This window comes from Pinus tabuliformis, chromosome 7 (assembly GCF_031772625.1).
Source record: "Pinus tabuliformis cultivar Carrire ecotype Pingquan chromosome 7, CPIR1, whole genome shotgun sequence".
Taxonomy (NCBI): domain Eukaryota; kingdom Viridiplantae; phylum Streptophyta; class Pinopsida; order Pinales; family Pinaceae; genus Pinus; species Pinus tabuliformis.
In genome coordinates, this window is record NC_142293.1 from 78,991,168 (window position 1) to 79,017,810 (window position 26,643).

Sequence of the window (26,643 nt, forward strand, 5' to 3'; positions counted from 1 at the left end):
GGGTTGAATTTGTTTCTGCAATTAAAAGTCAGTTTTATCCTTTAGCCTATATGTAAAAAGCCATTATGAGTTAGCAGAATTTTAGGCAATTTAAAGGCAAAACAATCCAAGATTATACAAAGGAGTTTAGGAAGAGGGCTTTATTTTTGGGAGTAAACTTGAATTTACAATACACACTCTTGAAATATTTTGGGGGTTTACATTCCTATTTGCAAAATACTATCCTTATGTTTAACCCAAGCAACTTAGATGAAGTATGTGTGCAAGCCACGCATATTAAGGCAAGGAGAAAACAAAACATAGAGGAGAAAGGTGAAAGTGAGGGTAAGGGAAAAGAGAAGGGAGGCAAATGGAAGGGAAAGAAGAATGAAAGTATCAAAAAAGAGAAGGAAAAAATCACATGCAAAAAATGTTCAAAGACTGGCCATGATGAAGACCGATGTTGGCAACTTCATCCAGAATTAAAACTAGATATATTGAAAGCCAAAGTGAAGGGGAAAATTGTTGCTATAACTGAAAAAAACTTAGGGTCAGATTCAGGAGATGAGACAAAAATTACAGATATGGGTTTGAAAGGTCAACATGTTGAAAGTACTAGTTCCTCAAATAGTCACAACATCACTCCAAATGAAGGCAAAAGGGAAGAGTTGTTCACTATCAGAGTAATCTCAAATCATACCAAGATTGATGCACTCTTTGATAGTGGATCACAAGAAAACCTAATTTCAGAAGACTTAGTTAAAGAGCTTAAACTTGAAACATACCACATCCTAAACCATACCCTTTGGGTTGGATAGTTAAGGATGCCAATTTACAGGTTTCAAGGAAATGCATTTTTAGATTTTCTATTACATCAAACTTTGTTGATGAAGTCGAGTCAGATGTGGTTCCACTTGACATTTCTGGAATTATCTTGGGAAGTCTATATTTGTATGAAAGGAAAGCGGTGTTTCATCGCTATGAGCACAAATATCACTTGCTTAAAGATGGGGTGAAGTATATTGTGAGAGCTCATTGTAAGAAACCAAACATTTCTTTAGTTAATGTAGGGAAAATGAAGAGGCTAGTGAATGAAAGTCAGAACTTGACATTTTTTATGATCAAACAAAGAGATGTTTTGAATCATACTTTTCATAAAGATGCTTCTATTTGTAATGAGTTATTTTAGAATGATAACAGGTTTCCTTTTGTTAGGATATTCCGGCACATACGTAATAGTTAAGTATAACTTGGTCTAGCATAGAGTTAGGTAAAATGTGTTTCTTTACTATGTACTTTTGTAACTTACAATCTGACGGTCACGATATGTTCTAGACATGAAGTGATCCAACGGTTCATTCTCTCCTCGGTATTACCGACACTTGATCCGTGGCTTAGAACTCGATTGGTCCATGATCTCTATTTAAAGAGCATGGAGGGTCATTTGTAGGGTAATCATTCATGAGAGAAGCTTATGTAAATTTTCATTCTTTTATTAATAAATTTCCTGAAGTGGCTGCATTGGCTTAGGCCGTGGATTGTTTCCCTCTTTGAGGGTTTTAACCACGTCAAGAATACTAGTGTATTGATCTATGATTTGTTTGTGAGCAGTGTCCTTTGGTGTTCTGTCTGAGGAACTTACCCTGTAAATTCCTACATGCTATCAGAGCATTTGAGGGCTGCATCCATTGGTGATCCAAATCTGAAGCCAGCAGAACTGCATCTGACTGTCGTTTCCTAGATCTACTGTGTTTTACTGCTTTCGGACTAAGAGGGCTGCTCTATTGTGTTAGGAGCATCTGTTCCAGTGAAGAACCCCTTTCTTTTCACACGAAAAGGTTTCCAGTAGCCCTAGGTACATCAATTTTAAGATCTGGAGGTATACAATGTTTATTTGCAGTTTTAAGTTATATTCTCTCTGTTTCTTTAGATTTATTTATCTCATTGTTTTTTATTACCAGATCTACACCTTTCATTTCGGCATGTGCTCTTTTCCCCGTGACTCTGTACGATCTGGGTAAATAAAAAATAGAAAGGAAGGATTTTTCTCATGCGTATTCTCTTTTCCACCGCACCTTAGTGTGATCTCGGAAAATTAGAAACTTTGAGGAAAATTTGTAGTTTTTGGGTAAAGCTAACTTTAAACCATAAGGTTTGTTTTTTTTTTTTTGTATATCCATGTTGGGTTCTGTGGTTTTTGTTTTGTAGGCAAAAAAATATCTTTCTCAAGCAAGCATGCACCCCAAAGCTTCAGCGACTAACAAAAAAAAAAACCTTCCGCTTTTCCAAAAATTACTAACCTTTTAAACTAGCTCACTTGGTCCAAAGTTACTTTATGGGAATAGAGGTCTCGAGTTCAAGTCTTTCTTTTTGTTGAGTTACTTTTTCAAAAAGCACATGTAACTTATGTTTTAAAGTTACTTTATGTAAAAGTGTTCTCACCCATTATAAAAAGTGAGTCACTTATAATTCTAAAGTCTCTTTATTTTTTATTTAAGTTACAATTTAGTGGGTAGCTCATAAAGTACCATTGTAAAAGTGACTTTCACTTATTTATAAAAATGAGTCACATAATATTTTTTAAAGTGAGCTAATTAGATTAAGTTTGGAAAGGGGGCAGATATTTTTTAAATATAACATTATCATTCATTTCTGCACATTCACGCACTTCATCGACATCTTCAACAACTTTCCTTCAAAAAGCCATAACTTCTTCATCTGGAAGCCATTTTCAGAGCCGTTTTTTTAATCAACCTATTTTTTGATATATTTCCATTGGAACACTTAGTTTTAGCATCTACAACTTCAGTTGCTATTAAAATGGAAATTCCATGCCAAGTTATTCTTGACAGCACCAACTACTTCCAATAGTGGTCCTATGTTGTGGATTTACTTAGAAGTAAAGGTCTTTACAAAATAGTCTTAGGCAAAGAAACCAAACCTCAAGATGAAGATAAGACAGCCAAATGGGAAAATAGGCAAGATCAAGCACGTGGGTTGATAGGGATGTCTATATCTCTAGACCTTAGATTCCATATCACAAAACTTGATACTCCTAATGAAGCAATTAAACAACTCACTAAAGTTTTTGGAATTAAAAATGAAATTAGAGCCCATCAACTTGAAAATGAGTTTCTTATGTTGGACCCCAATAATTTTTCTTCCATTGAAGATTTTTTGTCCAAGTTCAAGACCCTTAGACTTCTCTTGGAAGGTGTTAAAGTTAATAAAGAAGATGGTAGCCTTATCTATTCCATTCTTACTAAGTTGGGACCAACCTACTCTGTGTTTGTTTCCAGTTTCCATTCTACTAGAGAAGTCTTTATTTCTCAAGGACAAGACTACAAGTCCCCCTCTTTTGATGCCTTTTGTGATTCTTTAATAAGAGAACAAGAAAATCTCTTATATCTTGGTCTTCTTAATCTTGGAAACTCTTCCAAGAAATCCTTAGCCGCCCAACAACAACCAAATTCAAAGAATCCTAAGAAGTACTATCCTAAAAAGAATAGTCCTAAACCAAACAAGGGTCCTAAGAAATTTCAATCTCAAAATGAAAAATCATTTCAATAAAATGATAAGGCAAATAAAAACAAAGAGAAGAAAATAGATAGACATTGCCACTTTTGTAATCGAGATGGCCACTTAGAATCCAAATGCTTTAAGAAGATGGAAGCCTTGGAAGAAGCAATGAAGAATCATAACATCCATTTGGAGCACTCTTCAACTTCAACTTCATCTCCAGGAATAATACTTTCTACATGTGGTTGTCAAGCATCTCGGTCTGGTTATGCACTAAATGTATCTTCTTCTTCTCATTCTCATGAATGGCTCATTGATTCTGGAGCTTCTTATCACACGGCCAAAAACAAATCCATGTTTTCTTCTTTAAATGATTGTAACACCAAAAATATATATGTTGGTGATGGTATATCTCTTAGTGTTGTAGGAATTAGAACTGTTCATCTAGACAATGGTCAATTTAATGATGTATTATGTGTTCCAACCTTATCCTGCAACCTTCTATCTATATATCAGATAACTCATTCTGGTGAAGGTGAAATCATTGAATTTTCACCTCACAGTGTTGTAATTAAGGACTTAAGAGATCCTAGACATATTTTAGCTACTTGCATTGTTGATGATTCTACAAGGTTGTATAAGTTTAACAACTTTGGGTCATCAAATCTTCCCTCAGTATTTGTTGCTCATAATGGTGAAGTGAGCAAACTTTGGCATGATCGATTTGGTCACTTAATAATTAAGGACTTAAGAGATCCTAGACAGATTTTAGCTACTTGCATTGTTGATGATTCTACAAGGTTGTATAAGTTTAACAAATTTGGGTCATCAAATCTTCCCTCAATATTTGTTGCTCATAATGATGAAGTGAGCAAACTTTGGCATGAGCGATTTGGTCACTTAAACTATCGCTTCCTTCAGAATCTATGCAAAGAAAATATGGTAACAGGTCTTCCAATGGTATCTTGCAGAGATGGTGTTTGTTCTAGATGTGCACTCAGAAAACATCATTGGAATAGTTTTGAAAAAAATGCCTCTTGGCACACCTCAACCCCTTTACAACTTGTGCATAGTGATTTATGTGGTCCACTTCCAGTTGTTTCCTTCTCTGGCTACAAGTATTTATTTACTTTCATTGATGATTTCTCTAAACGCACTTGGGTATACTTCTTAAAATTCAAGACTGAAGTGTTTAACATGTTCTTGGCCTTTAAGGCCTTTGTTGAAAAACAATTTGGACATCAAATTCTTAAGCTAAGATCTGATAATGGTGGAGAATATGTTAACAACAAATTCATCAGCTTTTGCACTGAGAATGGAATTCAAATGCAACATACTATTCCATATACTCCACAACAAAATGGTGTAGCTGAAAGGAAGAATCACACCTTAAAGGAAATGGCTAATTGTACGCTTCAATCTAAAGGACTTAGTCTTAATTTTTGGGCAGAAGCAATTAACTATGCAAATTACATAATAAATCACTCTCCTACTAAGGTTTTAAAGAATATCACTCCAGAAGAAGCATGGAGCTCAATTAAACCATATTTAAGTCACTTTCATGTTTTTGGAAGTGAAGCATGGGCCCATATTCCAGATGAGAAACATAAAGCTTTAGAACCTAAGAGTGAAAAATGTATTTTTGTTGGATATTCTTAAGATGTCAAAGGATATAGAATATTCCACTTAAGTCCAAAAACGTTATCATTAGAAGAGATGTAAAGTTTGCTGAAAATAAATTGACCTATGAGTCTAGTTCGACGGATGTGCCACCTCTCTCTATCCCTTCTACTTTTGAAAATATTTCTTCTTCAGATGATGACAGCAAGGATGAAAATCCTCCCCCACCTTCTTAGGATCCTCCTTCAGCTCCTCAAGTTACAAAATGGGTCTGTGCTACTCAAGATGCAGCAGGTGCTCTTGTCAGCGATCCTACAGATCAATGACATACATGTTCTCTATTTGATAGAGCCTCTTCTTCACTAGCTCAAGCTTCAGCGAATTATGATCCTGACACGTTTGCAAAAGCTTCAAGTGATCTAGATTGGGACGTAGCTATGAATGAATAATATCGTTCATTATTGGCAAATGATACATGGGATCTTGTTCCTCTCCCAAAGGGACAAAAAATTGTTAGATGCAAATGGGTTTACAAAGCCAAGTATGGACCGGATGGAAAAGTTGATAAACATAAAGCTCATCTTGTTGCTAAGGGTTTTTCACAATTTGAAGGCATTGAATATACTGAAACCTTCTCCCCTATTGCCAAAATCAACTCTATCCACCTTGTTCTTTCCCTTGCTAGCTCTTTCAAATGGGAAGTCCATCAAATGGATGTTAAATCTGCCTTCTTGCATGGGGATTTGCATGAAGAAATATATATGGAACAACCTACTGGATTTATACAAACAGACTCCAGCCTTGTATGTCAACTTAAGAAATCCCTTTATGGTCTCAAGCAATCCCCTCGGGCTTGGTATGCCAAAATGGATAACTTTCTTTTAGAAACTGGCTTTTCTAGGTGTCATTCTAACAATATTGTCTACACCAAGAAAGTGGGCAAGTCTCTTATCATTTTTGTTATTTATGTTGATGATCTTATCCTTACTGGTAGTGATCTCAACCTTATAAACCATGTGAAGTCCAACCTTAAACAGAAGTTTGAAATGACAGACTTAGAACACTTGCATTATTTTCTTGGTCTTCAAGTCTTGCAATCCAAGGAAGGTATTTCCCTTTCCTAATCCAAGTATGTCTGTGATCTTCTACGCCATTTTCACATGGAAGACTATAAGCCAGCCCCTTCTCCCTTTCAGTTTGGAGCCAAACTTTCAGTTACTTGTACTTCCCTTGTAGTTAATGCTACCTTATGCCGTCAACTTGTAGGAAAACTTTTGTATCTGGCCCATACTCGTCCTAACCTTTCCTTTGTTGTTGGCCTTATTTCTCGGTTTATGCAAAACCCACATGAAAGTCATTGGAAAGTAGCTAAAAGAATACTTTGTTATGTTCGAGGTATAGTTCAGTTTGGGATTCATTACAGTGCAAAATCATCTCCTCTATTGCTTTGTTTCACTGATTCCGATTGGGCTAGTGACCCAGATGATCGGAAGTCTACTGCATGTTATGTGTTCACTCTTAGTTCAGGACCTATTACATGGGCTTGTAAGAAAAAAAGTGTCATTTCTCTTTCTTCAACAGAAGCAGAGTATCATGGTGTCATAGAAGCTAGTAAGGAAGCTCTGTGGCTTCGTCATATCCTGTCAGAGTTTGGCTTTCAGTAGCAGCATCCAACTACATTTTGGTGTGATAATTAAAGTGTCATTCAACTATGCAAAGATCTAGTCCAACATCAGTGCATCAAACACATTGAATTGTAAATGCACTTCATCATAAAGCTCATTCATGACCATGTTATTGAAGTGCAATATTGTTCAACAAATAATCAAGTTACAAACATCTTTATAAAGGCTCTCACAGAGGCGAAGTTTACTAAACTTCAATTTGTGGTTGGATTTCAGGAAGTTGTCACTAAGGGGGGATAGGCTGTAATGCCTCCTTCATTCTCCTATTGTGTCATATTTTTACATCCTTCAATCCTATCTCAAGTTGTTCTTAATGGGGGATGTTAGGATATTCTGACACATAGGAAATAGTTAAGTATAACTTGGTCTAGTGTAGAGTTAGGTAAAGTGTGTTTCTTTACTATGTACTTTTGTAACTTACAATCCGACAGTCACGATATGTTCTAGACATGAAGTGATCTGATGGTTCATTCTCTCCTCGGTATTACCAACACTTGATCCATGGCTTAACACCCGATTGGTCCATGATCTCTATTTAAAGAGCATGGAGGGTCATTTGTAGGGTAACCATTCATGAGAGAAGCTTATGTAAATTTTCATTCTTTTACTAATAAATTGCCTGAAGTGGCCGTGTTGGCTCAGGCCATGGACTATTTCCATCTTTGAGGGTTTTAACCACGTCAATAATACTGGTGTATTGATCTGTGATCTGTTTGTGAGTGGTGTCCTTTGGTGTTCTGTATGAGGAACTTACCTTGTAAATTCCTACACCTTTGAAAGAAGGTGAAAAACATTTGTAGCAACCAACAATGGTGTTGAGCGGTGTTGAAAACAAGGTGCCAGTGCAAGAATTTAGAAAGGTAAAAGAGAAGAGGACAAAGAAGCTTGAAAAAGAAGGCATTTGTTTGAAAAATGTTCATTGTTGGTTTCCAAAAGGCACATTACAATGGCGAAGAAACTTGGGCAAGAGTCGACTCAAGTATAAGGCAAAAGAAGTTAAAAATCGCCATAGAGACAAAGTACAAGGTGAGAAAGATTCCAAGTTTCCTTTGATTGTTAACCAAGGTAGGAACAAGATGTTTTCTGCAAAATTAGATTGTTGTTCTACAAATTTAGAAATATTGTAGCATGATGGTGTCAAAAACAGCAATAGATGGTTGTCGGAATCAAGGAAAAATTTAACTTTTTATGAAAAGCTCCAAATGATGAAATTAGGAAAATTTCAATGGATAAAGACTGGAAGGATGAGGGAACAATCCCCTCATCAACATAATCAGTGATCAAGAGAGATTTTGGGGTCAAAAAGGCTCCTAGTGGGGAGGAATGATCAGATTCTTAGTATTTAACTCAAAATTAAAAGTTCTCATATTGGCTCAAAAACTATATGGTTGGGTCCATCTCGTCGTCAAGATGATCGCAACGCAATTCATTTTGTTAAAAATGGAGTCCAAATGAAGGAGAAAAGGCCTACTATTCGTTTTCCTAAACAACTAAAAAAATTACAGAATGGGACAAAATGATGACATGGAAGTCCAGTCAGCATGGGAAATCTTCTTCAGTTTTCTCCCAATGGGGTTGTGACAAGTGTCACCTTTGTATTTGTCGGTTTAACTCAGAGAAAGCGAAATCTCCTGAGGTTAATGGAAAAACAGAAAATGGAGGGGTTCCACCCTTCTATGTCAGTCTAAACATTCATGATAAGGTCCTACATAATGCAATGTTCGATTCTGGGGCTTCACACAACTTAATGCCCAAATCGGTAATGGAAAAACTTGACTTAGACATCACAAGACCTTACAAAGATCTATTCTCATTTGATTCAAGCCAAGTCAGGTGCTTGGGCTTGATTAAAGATCTATGTGTCTCACTAGTTCAATACCCAACCAAAACTATCTTGATGGATGTAGTGGTAGCTGACATACCACCTAAGTATGGCATGCTCTTGTCCAGATCCTGGGGGGCCAAACTCCAAGGATCTTTGCAATTAGATATGTCCTATGCAACTATCTCAGTCTTTGGGCAGCCAAAGAGATTGTACCGTGAAACTTTGATGAAATATGTGGTAAGCAGTCAAGAGAAGCCCCAAAACTTTCCAATCTATTCAATACACTCAGACATGGATTCATTTATTCTCTACAATGCCGACATCTGTCACAAAGCTTATTCTGAACTATTAATGACAGTAGAGACCGAAGAGTTAGATAAGCAATGTGCTTTCAAAGACCAAGGGACTGTGGGTATAGCTGATAAGAAGACAAAGGAACAGGATGCACCAAGTAACTTGCAAGAAACAAATCTGCCCATGATCCAACTCACTAACAATTTCAATTCAGATCTTGATCATGAAACCTTATGGTATTTAGAATTTGATGGATCTGTAAATAAGTTGGGAGCCGGGGCAGGAGTCTGGATCCATAATATGCACAATGACCAAGCTGAGGGCCATGCATACAGACTAAAATTTCGATGCACAAACAACATGGCTGAATATGAGGCCCTTCTGTTAGGTCTGAAACTCATAAAAAATCTAGGTGTAACCAAAGTCTCAATCTTAAGAGATTCATATCTGGTCATACAACAAATGAAAGGAAACTTTACCACAAATGATCTAAGGTTGAGAGCATATAAGGGAGCAGCTATTCAGGTACTTGAGAGCTTCTCACAATCGCAGTTGACTAAAATTTCCAGAGAACTCAATCTACATGCTCACAGCTTGGCAACCTTTGCCAGCACTTGTAAATTTCCTTTCAAAACCAATCATACATTTACTGCTGAAATCAAACATAGACCTTCAGTTCCGGATAACATCAAGAATTGGCAAGTCTTCGAGAGCAACACATAGATAAATAACTTCCTCACTTTAAAGGAAAAATTTTCTGGCATGAACATTGACACTAGCACTAAAGATGATCAACCACAGGTATGCACAATTATACAGAAAATATCAGCTGAAACAGCTGATTTAGTTTTGCATCCTACCACCTTTGACAAGGAAACTATACAGGAGTTGAAACAATCAGATGAAGAGGAAATGGCTGAAACAGAAGATGAGGTAATTGAGCTAATGGATAATTTCCTACCCACAGGTTTAACCCCTTTAGAGGATCTGTTTGATTCAAATGATATCTCAAGAAAACCAAAAATGCAACCATTGAATGCTGAAATAGAAGATTGTAACATTGGGACCCCTGAAAATCCCAAAATGGTTAAGTTATCCAAAGCATTACCACCGGAGCAAAAATTAAAATACATTGAGTTATTCAAAGAGTTTCAAGATGTCTTTGCCTGGAGCTATGAGGACCTTAAATCTTATGATACAACAGTTATCCAGCACACTATACCTTTAAAAGAAAATCAAAAGCCCTTCAAACAAAAACTCAGAAGAGTCAATCCAGTCCTCCTCCCCCTTATTGAAAAAGAGGTTAAACGTATGTATGAAGCTGGGATCATTGCCCCAATCAGATTCTCAGAGTGGATCTCAAACCTGGTGCCTACTAGGAAAAAGACAGGGGAAATCAGACTGTGTGTTGACCTAAGAAATCTGAACAAAGTATCTCTCAAAGACCATTATCCCTTACCTAAAATGGATCATATCTTACAAAGGGTAGTAGGAGCCTCAAGGATCTCCTTACTAGATGGTTTCTCAGGATTCAATCAGATCCTAGTACACCCGAATGATCAAGACAAAACTGCCTTCACAACACCTTGGGGAACATTCAAATATGTCAAAATACCTTTTGGGCTCAAAAATGCAGGGGCCACGTTCCAAAGAGCAATGGATATTACCTTTGCCAAAGAAATTCATGACTTCCTAGTTATCTATCTTGATGATCTAACTACCTTTTCAAAATCAGATCAAGAACACTTGGAACACTTGAGGCAGGTTTTCACAATTTGTAGAAAATATGGCATATCTTTGAACCCAAAGAAATCACTGTTTGGGCTGGAGGAAGGTAAACTCTTGGGGCATATAATCTCAAAAGATGGTATTAGGATTGACCCAAACAGAATTCAAGCTATCCTACAAGTACCACATCCAAGAAACATCAAAGAACTACAAAGCTTTTTAGGAAAGATCAACTTCTTGAGGAGATTCATTCCCAATCTGGCTGAACTCATAAGACTGTTAAATAATATGCTAAAAAAGGATTCCAAGTTCAAATGGACCATGGAAGCTAGACAAGCCTTTGAGGATATCAAAAGAGCATTGACAAACACACCAGTCCTAACAAGCCCTAGATTTGATCAAGATTTGATCATTTTTTCTTTTGCATCTGAACATACAATTGCTGTTGTTCTATTACAAAAAGATGACCAAGGCTGTGAAAAAACCATAGAATTTTTTAGCAGAGCCCTTAGGGATGCTCCCTTGAAGTATCAGATCATGGAAAAACAAGCTTATGCATTGGTAAAAGCCATCAAGGAATTCAGAATCTATATCCTGTACTCTCATATAATTGCCTATGTTCCTAATGCAGTGGTCAAAGACATTCTAACCCAAGAAGGAATTGAAGGAAAGAGGGGCAAGTGGATTGCCAATATCCTAGAATATGACATTGAGATTAAACCTACCAAACTGATAAAAGGACAAGGGCTAGACAAACTAATGACCGAAACCAATTTTCAAGCCCTTGACATTAATGAACTGGACGATGAACAGGAGATGGCGACTCCACAGATCAACCAAGCCTTTATGCAATCTCCATGGTATGCTGATATATGTTTTGTATTATTAAACCTGCAAGCTCCTCCAGGGCTGTCCAGAACCAAGAAAAGATTCTTGAAAATGAAAGCATCAAAGTTTTGTATTATTGACAGTGTTTTATTTTGGAGAAATCATGAAGGGATCTTACTTAATTGCCTAACATTAGAAGAAACTGACAATGTCCTCAAGGAATTTCATGCAGGTGACTGTGGAGGACACTTATACTGGAAGTCCACAGCTGATAAAATCCTAAGGGCTAGATTTTATTGGCCCTCCTTGTTTGCTAATGTGAAGAAATTTGTAATGTCTTGTCACAAATGCCAATTTTTTGAGGGAAAGAGAAAGCTGCTGCCCTTACCACTCAAACCAGTTTCAACTAAGAGACCATTCCAGCAATGGGGTCTAGACTTCATTGGTGAAATTCACCCTCCATCCTCTGGCCAGCATAGGTGGATTCTCACTGCCACAGACTATTTTACCAAATGGATAGAAGCAATCCCTTGTAGGCAAGCCAATGACTCCATTGTCATACAATTCCTAGAAACTAACATCTTGTCCAGGTTTGGTTGTCCAGATAAAATTATTACAGACAATGCTGCTGCTTTCAAATCCAAAAAAATGATCAACTTTTGTCACAAGTATCACATGACACTAGGACATTCCACGGCCTACTATCCTCAAGGTAATGGCCTAGTTGAGTCTTCAATTAAAAGTCTCATCAATATCATCAAGAAAGTTTTGGAAGAAAACAAAAAGAATTGGCATAAGAAGTTGGTAAATGCATTGTGGGCAGACAGACTGACCACCAAGAGATCAATTGGCATGACTCCATATGAACTGGTCTATGGGCTAGAAGCAAAGTTTCCTACATCCCTAGGAATTCCTGTGATCAAGTTGCTGCAAGAAATAAAAGCTGAGCCCAATGACATTCAAAGAAGAATCAATCAGACAATTCACTTACAGCAAACGAGAGAGGAAGTCTATCAAAGAACCCAAGTTTTACAAGAAAAGCTCAAAAGAATATTTGACAAAAGAACCAAAGCTGAAGATTTCTTTATAGGAAACAAAGTCCTAAGATGGGATTCCAGGAGGGAGGACAAAGGCAAGCATGGTAAGTTTAATTTCTTATGGAAGGGACCTTATGTCATTTTTGCTATACAAGGTAACAACACCTATTTTCTAAGGAGTCTGGATGGCTCAAACACTGAGGAAGGCCCAGTCAATGGGAGAATGCTCAAGCATTATTTTGACTCCCTTTGAACAAACACTGAACAGGCATATATTGTACATAAATATTTGTATTTTCAAGTACTTTCATTCACAGCAGATAAATAAAGCACCAAGTGGAGCATATTTTGAGAAGACCAGGATGCTGCACTATTTTCTTTTTTGGAAAAGGTTTTGATCCCAGCATTGGAAAACAAGAAAAAACACAGGGTAGCTATCAAGTGATGAGGATAAATTCTGAGAAACAGGTAAAAACAGATCTGCAAATTCACAGCAAATCAGCTCACTGGGTACTGCCTGCAAGTATCCAAGATCCTGGTCAATACTCTCCAACAACATAAAAATTCAGATTGCTGCAAGAATGGAGAAATTAGGCAATATGACCTGTTGTTCTTGGCTTTTCATCTGGAAAAGCCATCCCCAAGTGGAGCCACTGTTAGCCTCCTATACCAATAGGTTTTCATTTCTCATGATTGACAGTGGAAGTGCCAAAAATGTTCATCTTCTGTGGTACTAAGGTTCCATTTTTGTGAAAGAAACAGACAATTAAAAAATGTAAAGAGGGTATGCCTTAAAAGAAAAAATCAAAAGGCAAAAAAATGAACTGGTCAAAGAAAAAATAGATGAAATGAACCCCAAATAAAGACCATGAAAGTGGCTAATCCAAATGCCACTGCTACTATGGTGGGTGGTCCAACAACTCAAGCTGGGCCTTACCATGTTTTAAATTGCATGTTGCAGACTAGAAAGGAAGTACCTGCTCAAACAGTTTAAGCTTGACAAATGACTAGGTAGATAGAGAAAGGAAGGAGCCCAACTGCTTAATCTGGCCCCTTGGAAGTTATAAGGGCAGACTTAGATAGGAGGGCAGCAAAAAGAAAAGAGAATTATCAGGGTTTGCAAGGCTAAGTGCACCCATCCAAAAGGAAGAAAAAATGTTAGGCATATTAGGTAGGGTAGGCAGTTGAAGGTTGCAGAAAGCAAGATCTAAGCATATGACATGGGAAAAATCACAATGATGTTACTAGCAGAAGAAAGGCAAGAGCAATGGCCTATTTGGCAAAGCTACCAGACCATCACTAACTTCCCTCATCCCCTTCAAGAAATTCCTTACTAACATCCCCATGAGCACTGCAGGATCTGCCTGATCAGTCCTCCTTAAACTCCTCATTTGTAAAAATTTCATGTCAGAAGTGACTTCTCTCTTTGAAAAGAAGCCACATTTCTTGTGTAAAATCTCTCTTCACTCCCATCTGCTTCTAGAAACTAAGTTTACTCATTAAACTTAGCTCTTTACCCCTCTCTCATATCCCCAATTCATATTAATCTCTAATTTTATTATATAAATCCCTAAGTGCTACCCCTCCCCCTACTATTATAGCATTATATGCAAAAAACCCAAAAAATGTATAAATATCCCCCCCTTTTAGCATTATAGCTAAATAGCACTTCTATGGGAGACATTAGTCCACCAGGGACTATAGTCAACCCTTGCTTTGGGATTACTCTAACCCCTGGTTAGATTAATAACCTACACTAAACCCTCATCTACCCTTTTTCTGAAAAAACCCATGAAACCCCCCCCCCCCCCCCCCCCCGCGCTCAAACCTAAGGTCACATATTGTGGGACCCCGACACATTAATCTATATATATTTCAAAACCCATGAAAACCCCCGTAACCAAAGTTCTAAACCCGAAAAATTTAAATGATTATTTTATTAGCTGGCGGGTCCCCACCCAAAGTTGCACGCTGGGTCGGGGCGCCCGCCAGCCCTCGATCTCCCGCTGCCCCCAATCCAACAGTGGGCAGTCATTTTGGGTTTTCAACCTACCGCGGTTTAGCGTCCGGGGAGTGGGTGGTTTTGCTCCCGTACGCTGGACGCGTGGCAGCCGTCGGAGGTGTTCGGAGCCCCCCTCCCCTATACCGCCTTCTCCCAAAAGCGGTGCGGGGAAACCGAAAACCGCCCTCCCTCAACCCGCCTTCCCTGTCACATCACCCCCGCATCACCATGACATCATTCCCTCGGCGCCCGCCACCTCGCCGCGTCACCCTCCACGCCATATTGCCGCCCCCACATCCCGCCACCGTGTCCTGCCATGCTGGCCTCCACCTCAGCACCCACGTCATCATCCGTACCCGGGTCTGCCATGACGTCATTCTGACGTCATCGGCGGAAAAGCGCCAATGACCCATATTTTCCGAATTTAACGTTATAAACGCCCAATTGAGCCATTTTATGTCATTTTCATTCGAAAAGAAACAGAGCCGTTGTTTTTTGTTCACTCCAAAATTGCCTCTACGCTGCAAATTCAAAGCTTGGGACGCCATCATTTGCCAATTTAGCTGCATTTTTCATCCACTGTTCAACCCGGCGGCTCTCAGCGTCATTTATCCAGGTATTTGCCGAAATTCACCTATTTTGCCTGTGTTCATGCCATTTTCTGCAAAATTATCCACTAATACCTGGTAAATCCTAAATTAATTGTTGTCATTCAATAGTTGCTGGCCCTAAACCACCTACATTGCCCCGTGCTTCAAAATTCACTATTGAAAAGCCATTCTCGGCCTTAATTTGCAAATTGACCCTCCAATTGCCCGGCATTGTTCCCTTTTGCCGGGTACATAATTGAAGAACTGTATTTCATCAGCTGATAGTCCTGCCCTCCCTCTGTAATTCATCCTCATTATTCACAATCTTTGTGAATTCACCAGAGCAGAACAGAGGCAAGCCTGCTCAATTCACTTGCTCCCCTTTGAAGAACATATCTGGCATTGCCTACATTCAATCTACCACTTGACTTCTAGAAAGATTTGCAAGTTATTGCACTCACATTGTTGCATTCATAAACTGCAATTTAAAATCAACACCCAAAAGCTATACAATGGCTGCACCTGCACCCACAGCTCTCAGTGTTGCCCCCATGAATCCACCCAACAAAGAGCTTGAGGCCCTGCCTCTTGCTGACAGAGACTACCTCATTCAAGACCTTGTGGGTGACAGGAACCATTTGCAAACCTTCCGGGAATTGAGGGATAACTATTTGAATAACAATGACACATATGGGATATGGGAATCAAATCTGCCTTACTACTTTCTCCCATCTGTTAACATTTTTCCAGAAATTATCCGCTTATGTGCTGAGAACTATGATCCAAATCATAGAGCTGTCAAGTCTCCATCTAGGAGCATACTCTTCCACATCAATGCTGAGTCCATTAACCAGATGCTCAACTTCAAACAAACTCAGCTGCTGTATCCCTTCTCCATGAACTATCTGCTGGATACAGGTGCCAAGCTTTCCACTGATGACATTCAGAAGATCACCAAGATATTTATGAGAGCTGACTGCCAGCCCATAGGGCCTCCTCCTTTCTTGTATGTCCATTTTACTGATGTAGGCAAACTTCTGCTTGACATGATCTCTTATGTGTTGGGCTATAAAACCAGTGAGCATATTGATGAGACAGTGCTGGTGTGTTAGCAGCTTACAGCCCAGGCCAACCTCCTGCCTGCAAGTATAACTTTGCTAAGTTCATAGCCAACAAGATACATGACCAACTTTTCAAAGTGGACAGGGAGGGCATATTCAAATACTCATCATACATCTACCATTTGTTCATCTATTATCAATCCGAGGCCTTTCAATGCCCTATCAAGAAGCTGGATTCTAAGGGGGAAAGAAGGTCTGTCATCTTCTGGACATCAGTTTATCACCAAGTCCAAGATTCACCATATTCATACTGTGAATTTATTGATCAATTTGTATACCCAGTCTCTTGCCTATTGATGAGGTCCCCTCCTCCCAGAGTCTCATTTGAAATCCAGAAAACTCTGCAGCTGTCCAAAAATTATAAAATAGGTGATTGGTACCTATACCAACATCATACAGTCATCAGAATTTATGGTTGTGAGCTCTGTCCATATAGGCTCCCAAAATATGTACCAATGAGACTATTTGCCTTGGAGTACTATAGGCAGCTCATTCACTCCGACCTCACCCACTTTCATAGTGCCAAGAAGAAAGCCCACCTCAAGTTCAAGCACCACCTGGGCCCCTTTATCATGAACAAAAAAGAGGGATGGCAAGAGGCTGAGCAAATCCTCAAAGACAAATACAAGCTATCAAAAAGCTTCCGCTGGGTCCCTTATGACCCTGAAGGCTTCATCTGTGCTAGAAGGGTCAAGTACAGGCTGCTAGGCTATGAGCACTGTAAATTTCCACATATTGAGCAGTATGCCAATCAGCAAGAATGGTTGCAAGATACTTTAATTGAGAAACTAACTGAAGAAGAAATAATGCAAAAAATGTCAAGGATTTGGAAAAAACTCTTGACTTGGATTCTGTGCAGCAGATAGTCTTCAAGCAACCGCAGCCAGTGGGAGAAGGAACTTCAACTACAACAACTGCACCAGCCACCCAGGCGCCAAAGACAGCAGCATCAGGCACAAATAAGGGTAAAGGAATAATGGTTGCTGAAGAAGAGATAGCAAAAGAAAAGCCTGCCTCCTCAATTGGGCAGCAACAAGAGCAAACACCTCCACCACAAACAGAACCACCAATAGCACCTATATTGCAGACCCCTGCACATGAGGAGAGGGGAAAGAAGAGAGACAGAGAAGATTCCACTCCTGCTAGTGGATCCTCCCAGCAACCTGAGGCCAAGAGGCAAAAGGTTGACTCCCCAGTCATAGACGAAATAAGTGAAGAAGTCCTTGAGAGCCCAAGGAAAGAAGGGGAAGACAGTCAGCAAACGGCCACAAGCTCTTTTCAGCAAGAGCAAGGATTATAGCTTGGCATGGAGGTGTCCTCCTCCACTCAACACAGCAAGAAGCCTTCAAGTACCAAGGCTTCCTTCAAAGAAATAAAAGCACAAAATGAGTTGTTGAGAATAGAAGTATACAAACAATTCCTCAAAGCGACACCAGCCAAGCAAGAGAGGCTGATGTCAGTGTATGACATACAAGAGGAGAAGATGATCCTCAGTCACTTCAAACCCAAGATGCCGCAGCCTAAATCAGCTGCAGATTTTGTAAGAACAAGGGTGGAAGTCATGGCAAAGGACATTCACCCCATGGACCAGATAGAGCTACACAAACAAACGGGGGAAATGGTCTATGCCACCTTGGTAGACAGGGCCACAATGGCCCATGAATTGAAAGAATCACTGAAGAATACCAACATTCAGTTGGATTTCGAGAGAATGTCCTCCATGGCCAAGGACAACAGGATTAAATCACTAGAGGACATCATCATAGACCTAGGACATGATCCTAAGGACCCAAAGGGCGTGAGGGCCCTCATGAAGAAGAAGGACGATGATCTTATTGCATTGAAGAAAAGGTTGAAACTGCTTCCCACTGAGCACCCCCAAACAGCAGAGTTGTAGAAGGAAAAGGAGGCTGATGAGCAACTTGATCTAATAATGCAACTCAATCAAAAGGTTATTGATCTGGAGAAGGAGCTAGAAGGGGCACTGAAGGACAAACAGGGAGAATCCACATCCCAACCTCCTCCAACTACCTCAACCACCGCCACCACAACAGAGGCAGCAGTAGCCCCTGCAGCAGTAGCCCCTGCAACTACAACAACAACAACAGGATCAGCAGCAGCAACAACAACAGCTCCTGAGTCCAGCTTGAACATGGAAGATTTGACAAAGGCTATCAAAGAGTTGGAGCTCCAAGCTACTGAGATCAAGGAGGCCAAGGAAAAATTGGCAGAACTAGAGGCCAAATATGATAAATCAAAGATGACTGTAGCAGAGCAGTCTAGAGAAATTAAGGCCCTCAAAGATAAAATAAAGGCCTTATAAAAGGAGCTCAAACTTGAAAACTCTCTGGCAGAAATAAAGAGAATTTTGTGGGCCGGATTGACCACTCCCTTACTAGACAGTGGAAGTCAATCAAGACTGTGCATGAACAAATGGAATTGATTGGCCAAGCACAAATTGAGATCAAAAAGGCTAGGACAGTACTAGGGAACAGGCCTGAGCAGGCCAGTAGAATGATAAATTTTCTGAACAATCAGACTAAGGAAGAGCTGGCAGCCCTCAACATCGTTAGCAGAATGGATGCTGTCCTTACAGCTAAAAAGGTGCTGACCCTCAGAAATTTTGTACAAACTGTAGAGAGAAAATGCCATGAAATACAAGCTGAAGTGGATGAATACAAGCTCTAAATAGGAGCACTGCAAGGAAAGGGATTTCCCAGCCTACTAACTAGCACAGGAAGACTGCTCCCTCGTGAGCAATATGCTACTAGGTTGACAAATTTTGTTGAAAATCAAATTACTGCATCTGCCAGTACTTCTGAGGAAACAGGGCCTCCAACAGGGCAGGGCCTCTATGATAAGCTTGAAAATCTATTTTTCATTGAACATGAAGTCAATCATCTATTTGAGGTTCCTCCTAATTTTTATAGATATATAGAGGCAGATGAAACCTTGGTGAAAATTCGAAGACACCAGCTGCCCAAAGAGGATTGGTGGCAGGCAATGCTGCAAATTTTGCCTCAGTGATCTCAGTTGATCAAACCTAGTCAGCTTCCACTCAGCCAAAAGCAAAAAGCAGAATCTGGACAGCATACAAGGCAGCCGAAAAGGGTGACTCAGCATAAAGACAGCGGCAGCAAGCCAAAACATAGGAAATGCGCAAATTTTGGGCAGCACATCTTCAGCCGACTCCATCGGTCACAAAGTCAACATTCTCTGACCATTTTGGACAGCTAATACACTTAGAAGTTACTACAGCATTTATTTTCTCAGCTACAACGCTCCAGGAGTTGGCACAATATTAATGAGCCATTAACTCACTAGCTAGATATTTTCTGATGTAAATTTTGTATATATACCTCCCCTGGCAACGTATTAGGGGTTGGTGATTTTCACTCTGAGGCAAATGTATTGTATATTTTCAGATAATCTAATGCAAAAGGCTGGAAAAGCTCAGTGTTTCTTGGATTCTTGATGTCTCAATGATGCTCTGCGTGCTGTTGCAGAATTCCTGTGCTGTCTAATGGAACAATAAGTCTTCTTATTCTATGTTTTATATTTCTATGCTTGTTTGAATCATATGCATGTTTCACCAATCTAATAACAGAGAGAAAGAATAGTACAGGATATGTTTGTTTACACCCTGTATTCAATCTGTGTTGTTGAAATGTTTTCTTCAGAATTAATCATGAACATGAATTCTTAATTGCTCATGTTTACATCAATTCTACGTATATGAATATTATGCAGGAATTCTTCAGTGCTCCTAAGTAATATTCCCACTGTTCTCCATATCAGCTTACTGAAAGACCCTTAATTGCCTTTCATGCCCTGATTACATCACACCCAATTACAGGTTTTAAAAAATTGTTCCTTGGACACTTATCTGGCTCTGTAGCATCACCATTGTATCAACACAGACATATCAAGCAATTAAACATCACTGACTCCATGCCCAATGGCCTAGAACACCCTGATAAACATATATCTATCTTGACTGAAATCATCACCCAGCAAAACTCAAAACAAAACCTTGAACATCATAACTAGCCTAAAATAGTATACAAACAAAGTTAAATCATAAAGAGAGAGCCCTCTCTGGTCATAGGTAGGCTAGAACCTGTGACCCAAAGATTGGTTAGTGGTTACCTCGGCCGTATTCCCTTGGGAGTCAAAGGGAACAACCTGAGTGCTAACATAATTGGCGACTCCGCTGGGGACAGAACGTATTTTTCAGCTGCTGTCTGTTTATAGACAGTGGTTCCAAAAACTTGAACAGTCCCTTAAACAGTTCTAAAAATATTATCAAAAATACCAAAAAACAAGTTCAGAAGCTGGCTCCTAAAAAGAGAACTAGGCACACCAGGTCAAATCCTGACCCAAATCCCCCATCTGTTTTCGATAATCCAAATTTGATCCATAAAACTCTTAGGAGCCAGAAAGAACCAGAACAATCTCCTGAATCTAGCCCTGAGGCAGTTCAGCAAAGTTCTATTCCAACCCCTGCTAAACCATCAGTCCACCTTCATACAACTCATTCTTCCCCCTCTTCATCATCCACTTCACAAAACATATTGTCTACACCCAGCACACAAACTCCTGTTGCTGTCCCTGTTATCCCAGTTGTTCCCTTTCTACCAGTTGTCCCACTTATCCCTCCAAACATGGCGAATCGTTATGCACCCCTTCACTTACCGGGTAATCCTGGGGCCATGCCTCAGGACTACCAAAGCAAGATTACTTATTTTGATGGAACCAATACATACACTGCCTTACAGCATACCAAGAAAATGCAAGACTACTTTGAAAACTATGAGATAGATGATGATGATGTAAGGATGAAAATTTTTGTCCAAAGTTTAACAAGTGAAGTAAGAACTTGGTTCAGGGCGCTGGCTGCAAATTCTATAGCTGATTCGGGTGCCCTTTATCAGTCCTTCCTGAACAGATGGGAAAAGAAAAAGGGACCTCTACACTTTTTATCTAAATATGATACCATAAGGAGAGGCCCACAAGAAACTGTCTTAGACTATTGCACTAGATTCAACACTATTTATAATGCCATTCCTCAAAATCTTAGGCCCCCACCTGATTTAGCTTTGATTAAATTCCCTGATGGATTTGATGCTGATATGGCATATCAATTAAGAGAAAGAGCCCATGCATCTTTGGCAGAAAAGCAAAACATAGCTGTAAGTGTAGAGGCAAATCTGATTGCTAAGAGGAACCGGGCAAGGACTGAAAGAAGAACTACTTTTAAAGAAGAACCCTCATCATTTGAACAAAAGCTAGATGCAATCATCAAAGGGATGGACAGACTTGGAGACAGGGTGGAAACCATAGAAAGAAAATCATCATGGGAAGGTCAAACAAGCAATATTAGAAACCCAAACTTCAGAAAGAATCAAAATCCTAATATTGTAAGGACTGATCCTGACCAGCATGTCAGACCTCCTTTCCAAGAAAACTATGCTGAGGCTTCCACATCTAGTGAACCTAATGAGGACCCTCACATCAACCTAATGGGTTTGGACAGTGAAAATCAAGTCTTTCTAACACAAGAAGACCAAGAGGTCTACCACGACAACCAATTCCATACTAAGTCAGGAGAATCATTTGATTTTAAAGAAGGTTATGATGCAGCTGTGTATGAGGTACACAAACAGTACAAACTAAGGAGTAGAATGATAGATGTACCTACACCCCTCAAACCAAAGGACAATAAGCAACCAAAAAAGGTCAATGATAAGAGTACCCCCCCACAATCAGCTGGCAATTCAAACCCAAATGCCATAGAAGTTACTGTGGAGGATATTTCAGAGCATCAAACGCCTGAAAGCCAGCCAGCCTCACTCCAACCAGCAAAGGTAAAGTCAGATAATAGCCTTGGAAGCAAACATGGTACCAATTTTACTCAAGACAATATCAACCATGAACAAAAGATTACTGATAACTCAGCTGAAAAGGAAAAATATGTTGCACTTAATGCCAAAATTCAAATGGAAAAACCTTTTAACTTGGAAACAGAAATAAGTAAGCTAAAGATATCAGTTCCTCTTTCGGAATTAGCCAAACATGAGGTATACAGGCAGCAGATTAACAAGTCACTCCAAGTATCAGACAATAAAGATGTTGTGAATGTCCTAGATGACCAACCCGAGTTGTTGTTTGGACCTGAGGTTAATGGAAAAACAGAAAATGGAGGGGTTCCACCCTTCTATGTCAGTCTAAACATTCATGATAAGGTCCTACATAATGCAATGTTCGATTCTGGGGCTTCACACAACTTAATGCCCAAATCGGTAATGGAAAAACTTGACTTAGACATCACAAGACCTTACAAAGATCTATTCTCATTTGATTCAAGCCAAGTCAGGTGCTTGGGCTTGATTAAAGATCTATGTGTCTCACTAGTTCAATACCCAACCAAAACTATCTTGATGGATGTAGTGGTAGCTGACATACCACCTAAGTATGGCATGCTCTTGTCCAGATCCTGGGGGGCCAAACTCCAAGGATCTTTGCAATTAGATATGTCCTATGCAACTATCTCAGTCTTTGGGCAGCCAAAGAGATTGTACCATGAAACTTTGATGAAATATGTGGTAAGCAGTCAAGAGAAGCCCCAAAACTTTCCAATCTATTCAATACACTCAGACATGGATTCATTTATTCTCTACAATGCCGACATCTGTCACAAAGCTTATTCTGAACTATTAATGATAGTAGAGACCGAAGAGTTAGCTAAGCAGTGTGCTTTCAAAGACCAAGGGACTGTGGGTATAGCTGATAAGAAGACAAAGGAACAGGATGCACCAAGTAACTTGCAAGAAACAAATCTGCCCATGATCCAACTCACTAACAATTTCAATTCAGATCTTGATCATGAAACCTTATGGTATTTAGAATTTGATGGATCTGTAAATAAGTTGGGAGCCGGGGCAGGAGTCTGGATCCATAATATGCACAATGACCAAGCTGAGGGCCATGCATACAGACTAAACTTTCGATGCACAAACAACATGGCTGAATATGAGGCCCTTCTGTTAGGTCTGAAACTCATAAAAAATCTAGGTGCAACCAAAGTCTCAATCTTAGGAGATTCAGATCTGGTCATACAACAAATGAAAGGAAACTTTACCACAAATGATCTAAGGTTGAGAGCATATAAGGGAGTAGCTATTCAGGTACTTGAGAGCTTCTCACAATCACAGTTGACTAAAATTTCCAGAGAACTCAATCTACATGCTCACAGCTTGGCAACCTTTGCCAGCACTTGTAAATTGCCTTTCAAAACCAATCATACGTTTACTGCTGAAATCAAACACAGAACTTCAGTTCCGGATAACATCAAGAATTGGCAAGTCTTCGAGAGAAACACACAGATAAATAACTTCCTCACTTTAAAGGAAGAATTTTTGGCATGAACATTGACACTAGCACTAAAGATGATCAACCACAGGTATGCACAATTATACAGAAAATATCAGCTCAAACAGCTGATTTAGTTTTGCATCCTACCACCTTTGACAAGGAAACTATACGGGAGTTGAAACAATCAGATGAAGAGGAAATGGCTGAAACAGAAGATGAGGTAATTGAGCTAAAGGATAATTTCCTGCCCACAGGTTTAACCCCTTTGGAGGATCTGTTTGATTCAAATGATATCTCAAGAAAACCAAAAATGCAACCATTGAATGCTGAAATAGAAGATTGTAACATTGGGAACCCTGAAAATCCCAAAATGGTTAAGTTATCCAAAGCATTACCACCGAAGCAGAAATTAAAATACATTGAGTTATTCAAAGAGTTTCAAGATGTCTTTGCCTGGAGCTATGAGGACCTTAAATCTTATGATACAACAGTTATCCAGCACACTATACCTTTAAAAGAAAATCAAAAGCCCTTCAAACAAAAACTCAGAAGAGTCAATCCAGTCCTCCTCCCCCTTATTGAAAAAGAGGTTAAACGTATGTATGAAGCTGGGATCATTGCCCCAATCAGATTCTCAGAGTGGATCTCAAACCTGGTGCCTACTAGGAAAAAGACAGGGGAAATCAGACTGTGTGTTGACTTAAGAAATCTGAACAAAGTATCTCTCAAAGACCATTATCCCTTACCTAAAATGGATCATATCTTGCAAAGGGTAGTAGGAGCCTCAAGGATCTCCTTACTAGATGGTTTCTCAGGATTCAATCAGATCCTAGTACACCCGGATGATCAAGACAAAACTTCCTTCACAACACCTTGGGGAACATTCAAATATGTCAAAATGCCTTTTGGGCTCAAAAATGCAGGGGCCACGTTCCAAAGAGCAATAGATATTGCCTTTGCCAAAGAAATTCATGACTTCCTAGTTATCTAACTTGATGATCTAACTACCTTTTCAAAATCAGATCAAGAACACTTGGAACACTTGAGGCAGGTTTTCACAATTTGTAGAAAATATGGCATATCTTTGAACCCAAAGAAATCACTGTTTGGGCTGGAGGAAGGTAAGCTCTTGGGGCATATAATCTCAAAAGATGGTATTAGGATTGACCCAGACAGAATTCAAGCTATCCTACAAGTACCACATCCAAGAAACATCAAAGAACTACAAAGCTTTTTAGGAAAGATCAACTTCTTGAGGAGGTTCATTCCCAATCTGGCTGAACTCATAAGACTGTTAAATAATATGCTAAAAAAGGATTCCAAGGTCAAATGGACCATGGAAGCTAGACAAGCCTTTGAGGATATCAAAAGAGCATTGACAAACACGCCAGTCCTAACAAGCCCTAGATTTGATCAAGATTTTATCATTTTTTCTTTTGCATCTGAACATACAATTGTTGTTGTTCTATTACAAAAAGATGACCAAGGCTGTGAAAACCCATAGCATTTTTTAGCAGAGCCCTTAGGGATGCTCCCTTGAAGTATCAGATCATGGAAAAACAAGCTTATGCTTTGGTAAAAGCCATCAAGGAATTCAGAATCTATATCCTGTACTCTCATATAATTGCCTATGTTCCTAATGCAGTGGTCAAAGACATTCTAACCCAAGAAGGAATTGAAGGAAAGAGGGGCAAGTGGATTGCCAATATCCTAGAATATGACATTGAGATTAAACCTACCAAACTGATAAAAGGACAAGGGCTAGCCAAACTAATGACCGAAACCAATTTTCAAGCCCTTGACATTAATGAACTGGACGAGGAACAGGAGATGGCGACTCCACAGATCAACCAAGCCTTTATGCAATCTCCATGGTATGCTGATATATGTTTTGTATTATTAAACCTGCAAGCTCCTCTAGGGTTGTCCAGAACCAAGAAAATATTCTTGAAAATGAAAGCATCAAAGTTTTGTATTATTGACAGTGTTTTATTTTGGAGAAATCATGAAGGGATCTTACTCAATTGCCTAACATTAGAGAAACTGACAATGTCCTCAAGGAATTTCATGCAGGTGACTGTGGAGGACACTTATACTAGAAGTCCACAGCTGATAAAATCCTAAGGGCTGGATTTTATTGGCCCTCCTTGTTTTCTAATGTGAAGAAATTTGTAATGTCTTGTCACAAATGCCAAATTTTTGAGGGAAAGAGAAAGCTACTGCCCTTACCACTCAAACCAGTTTCAACTGAGAGACCATTCCAGCAATGGGGTCTAGACTTCATTGGTGAAATTCACCCTCCATCCTCTGGCCAGCATAGGTGGATTCTCACTGCCACAAACTATTTTACCAAATGGATAGAAGCAATCCCTTGTAGGCAAGCCAATGACTCCATTATCATACAATTCCTAGAAACCAACATCTTGTCCAAGTTTGGCTGTCCAGATAAAATTATTACAGACAATGTTGCTGCTTTCAAATCCAAAAAAATGATCAACTTTTGTCACAAGTATCACATGACTCTAGGACATTCCACGGCCTACTATCCTCAAGGTAATGGCCTAGTTGAGTCTTCCAATAAAAGTATCATCAATATCATCAAGAAAGTTTTGGAAAAAAACAAAAAGAATTGGCATAAGAAGTTGGTAAATGCATTGTGGGCAGACAGACTGACCACCAAGAGATCAATTGACATGAGTCCATATGAACTGGTCTATGGGCTAGAAGCAAAGTTTCCTACATCCCTAGGAATTCCTGTGATCAAGTTGCTGCAAGAAATACAAGCTGAGCCCAATGAAATTCAAAGAAGAATCAATCAGACAATTCACTTACAGCAAACGAGAGAGGAAGTCTATCAAAGAACCCAAGTTTTACAAGAAAAGCTCAAAAAAATATTTGACAAAAGAACCAAAGCTGAAGATTTCTTTATAGGAAACAAAGTCCTAAGATGGGATTCCAGGAGGGAGGACAAAGGCAAGCATGGTAAGTTTGATTTCTTATGGAAGGGACCTTATGTCATTTTTGCTATACAAGGTAACAAC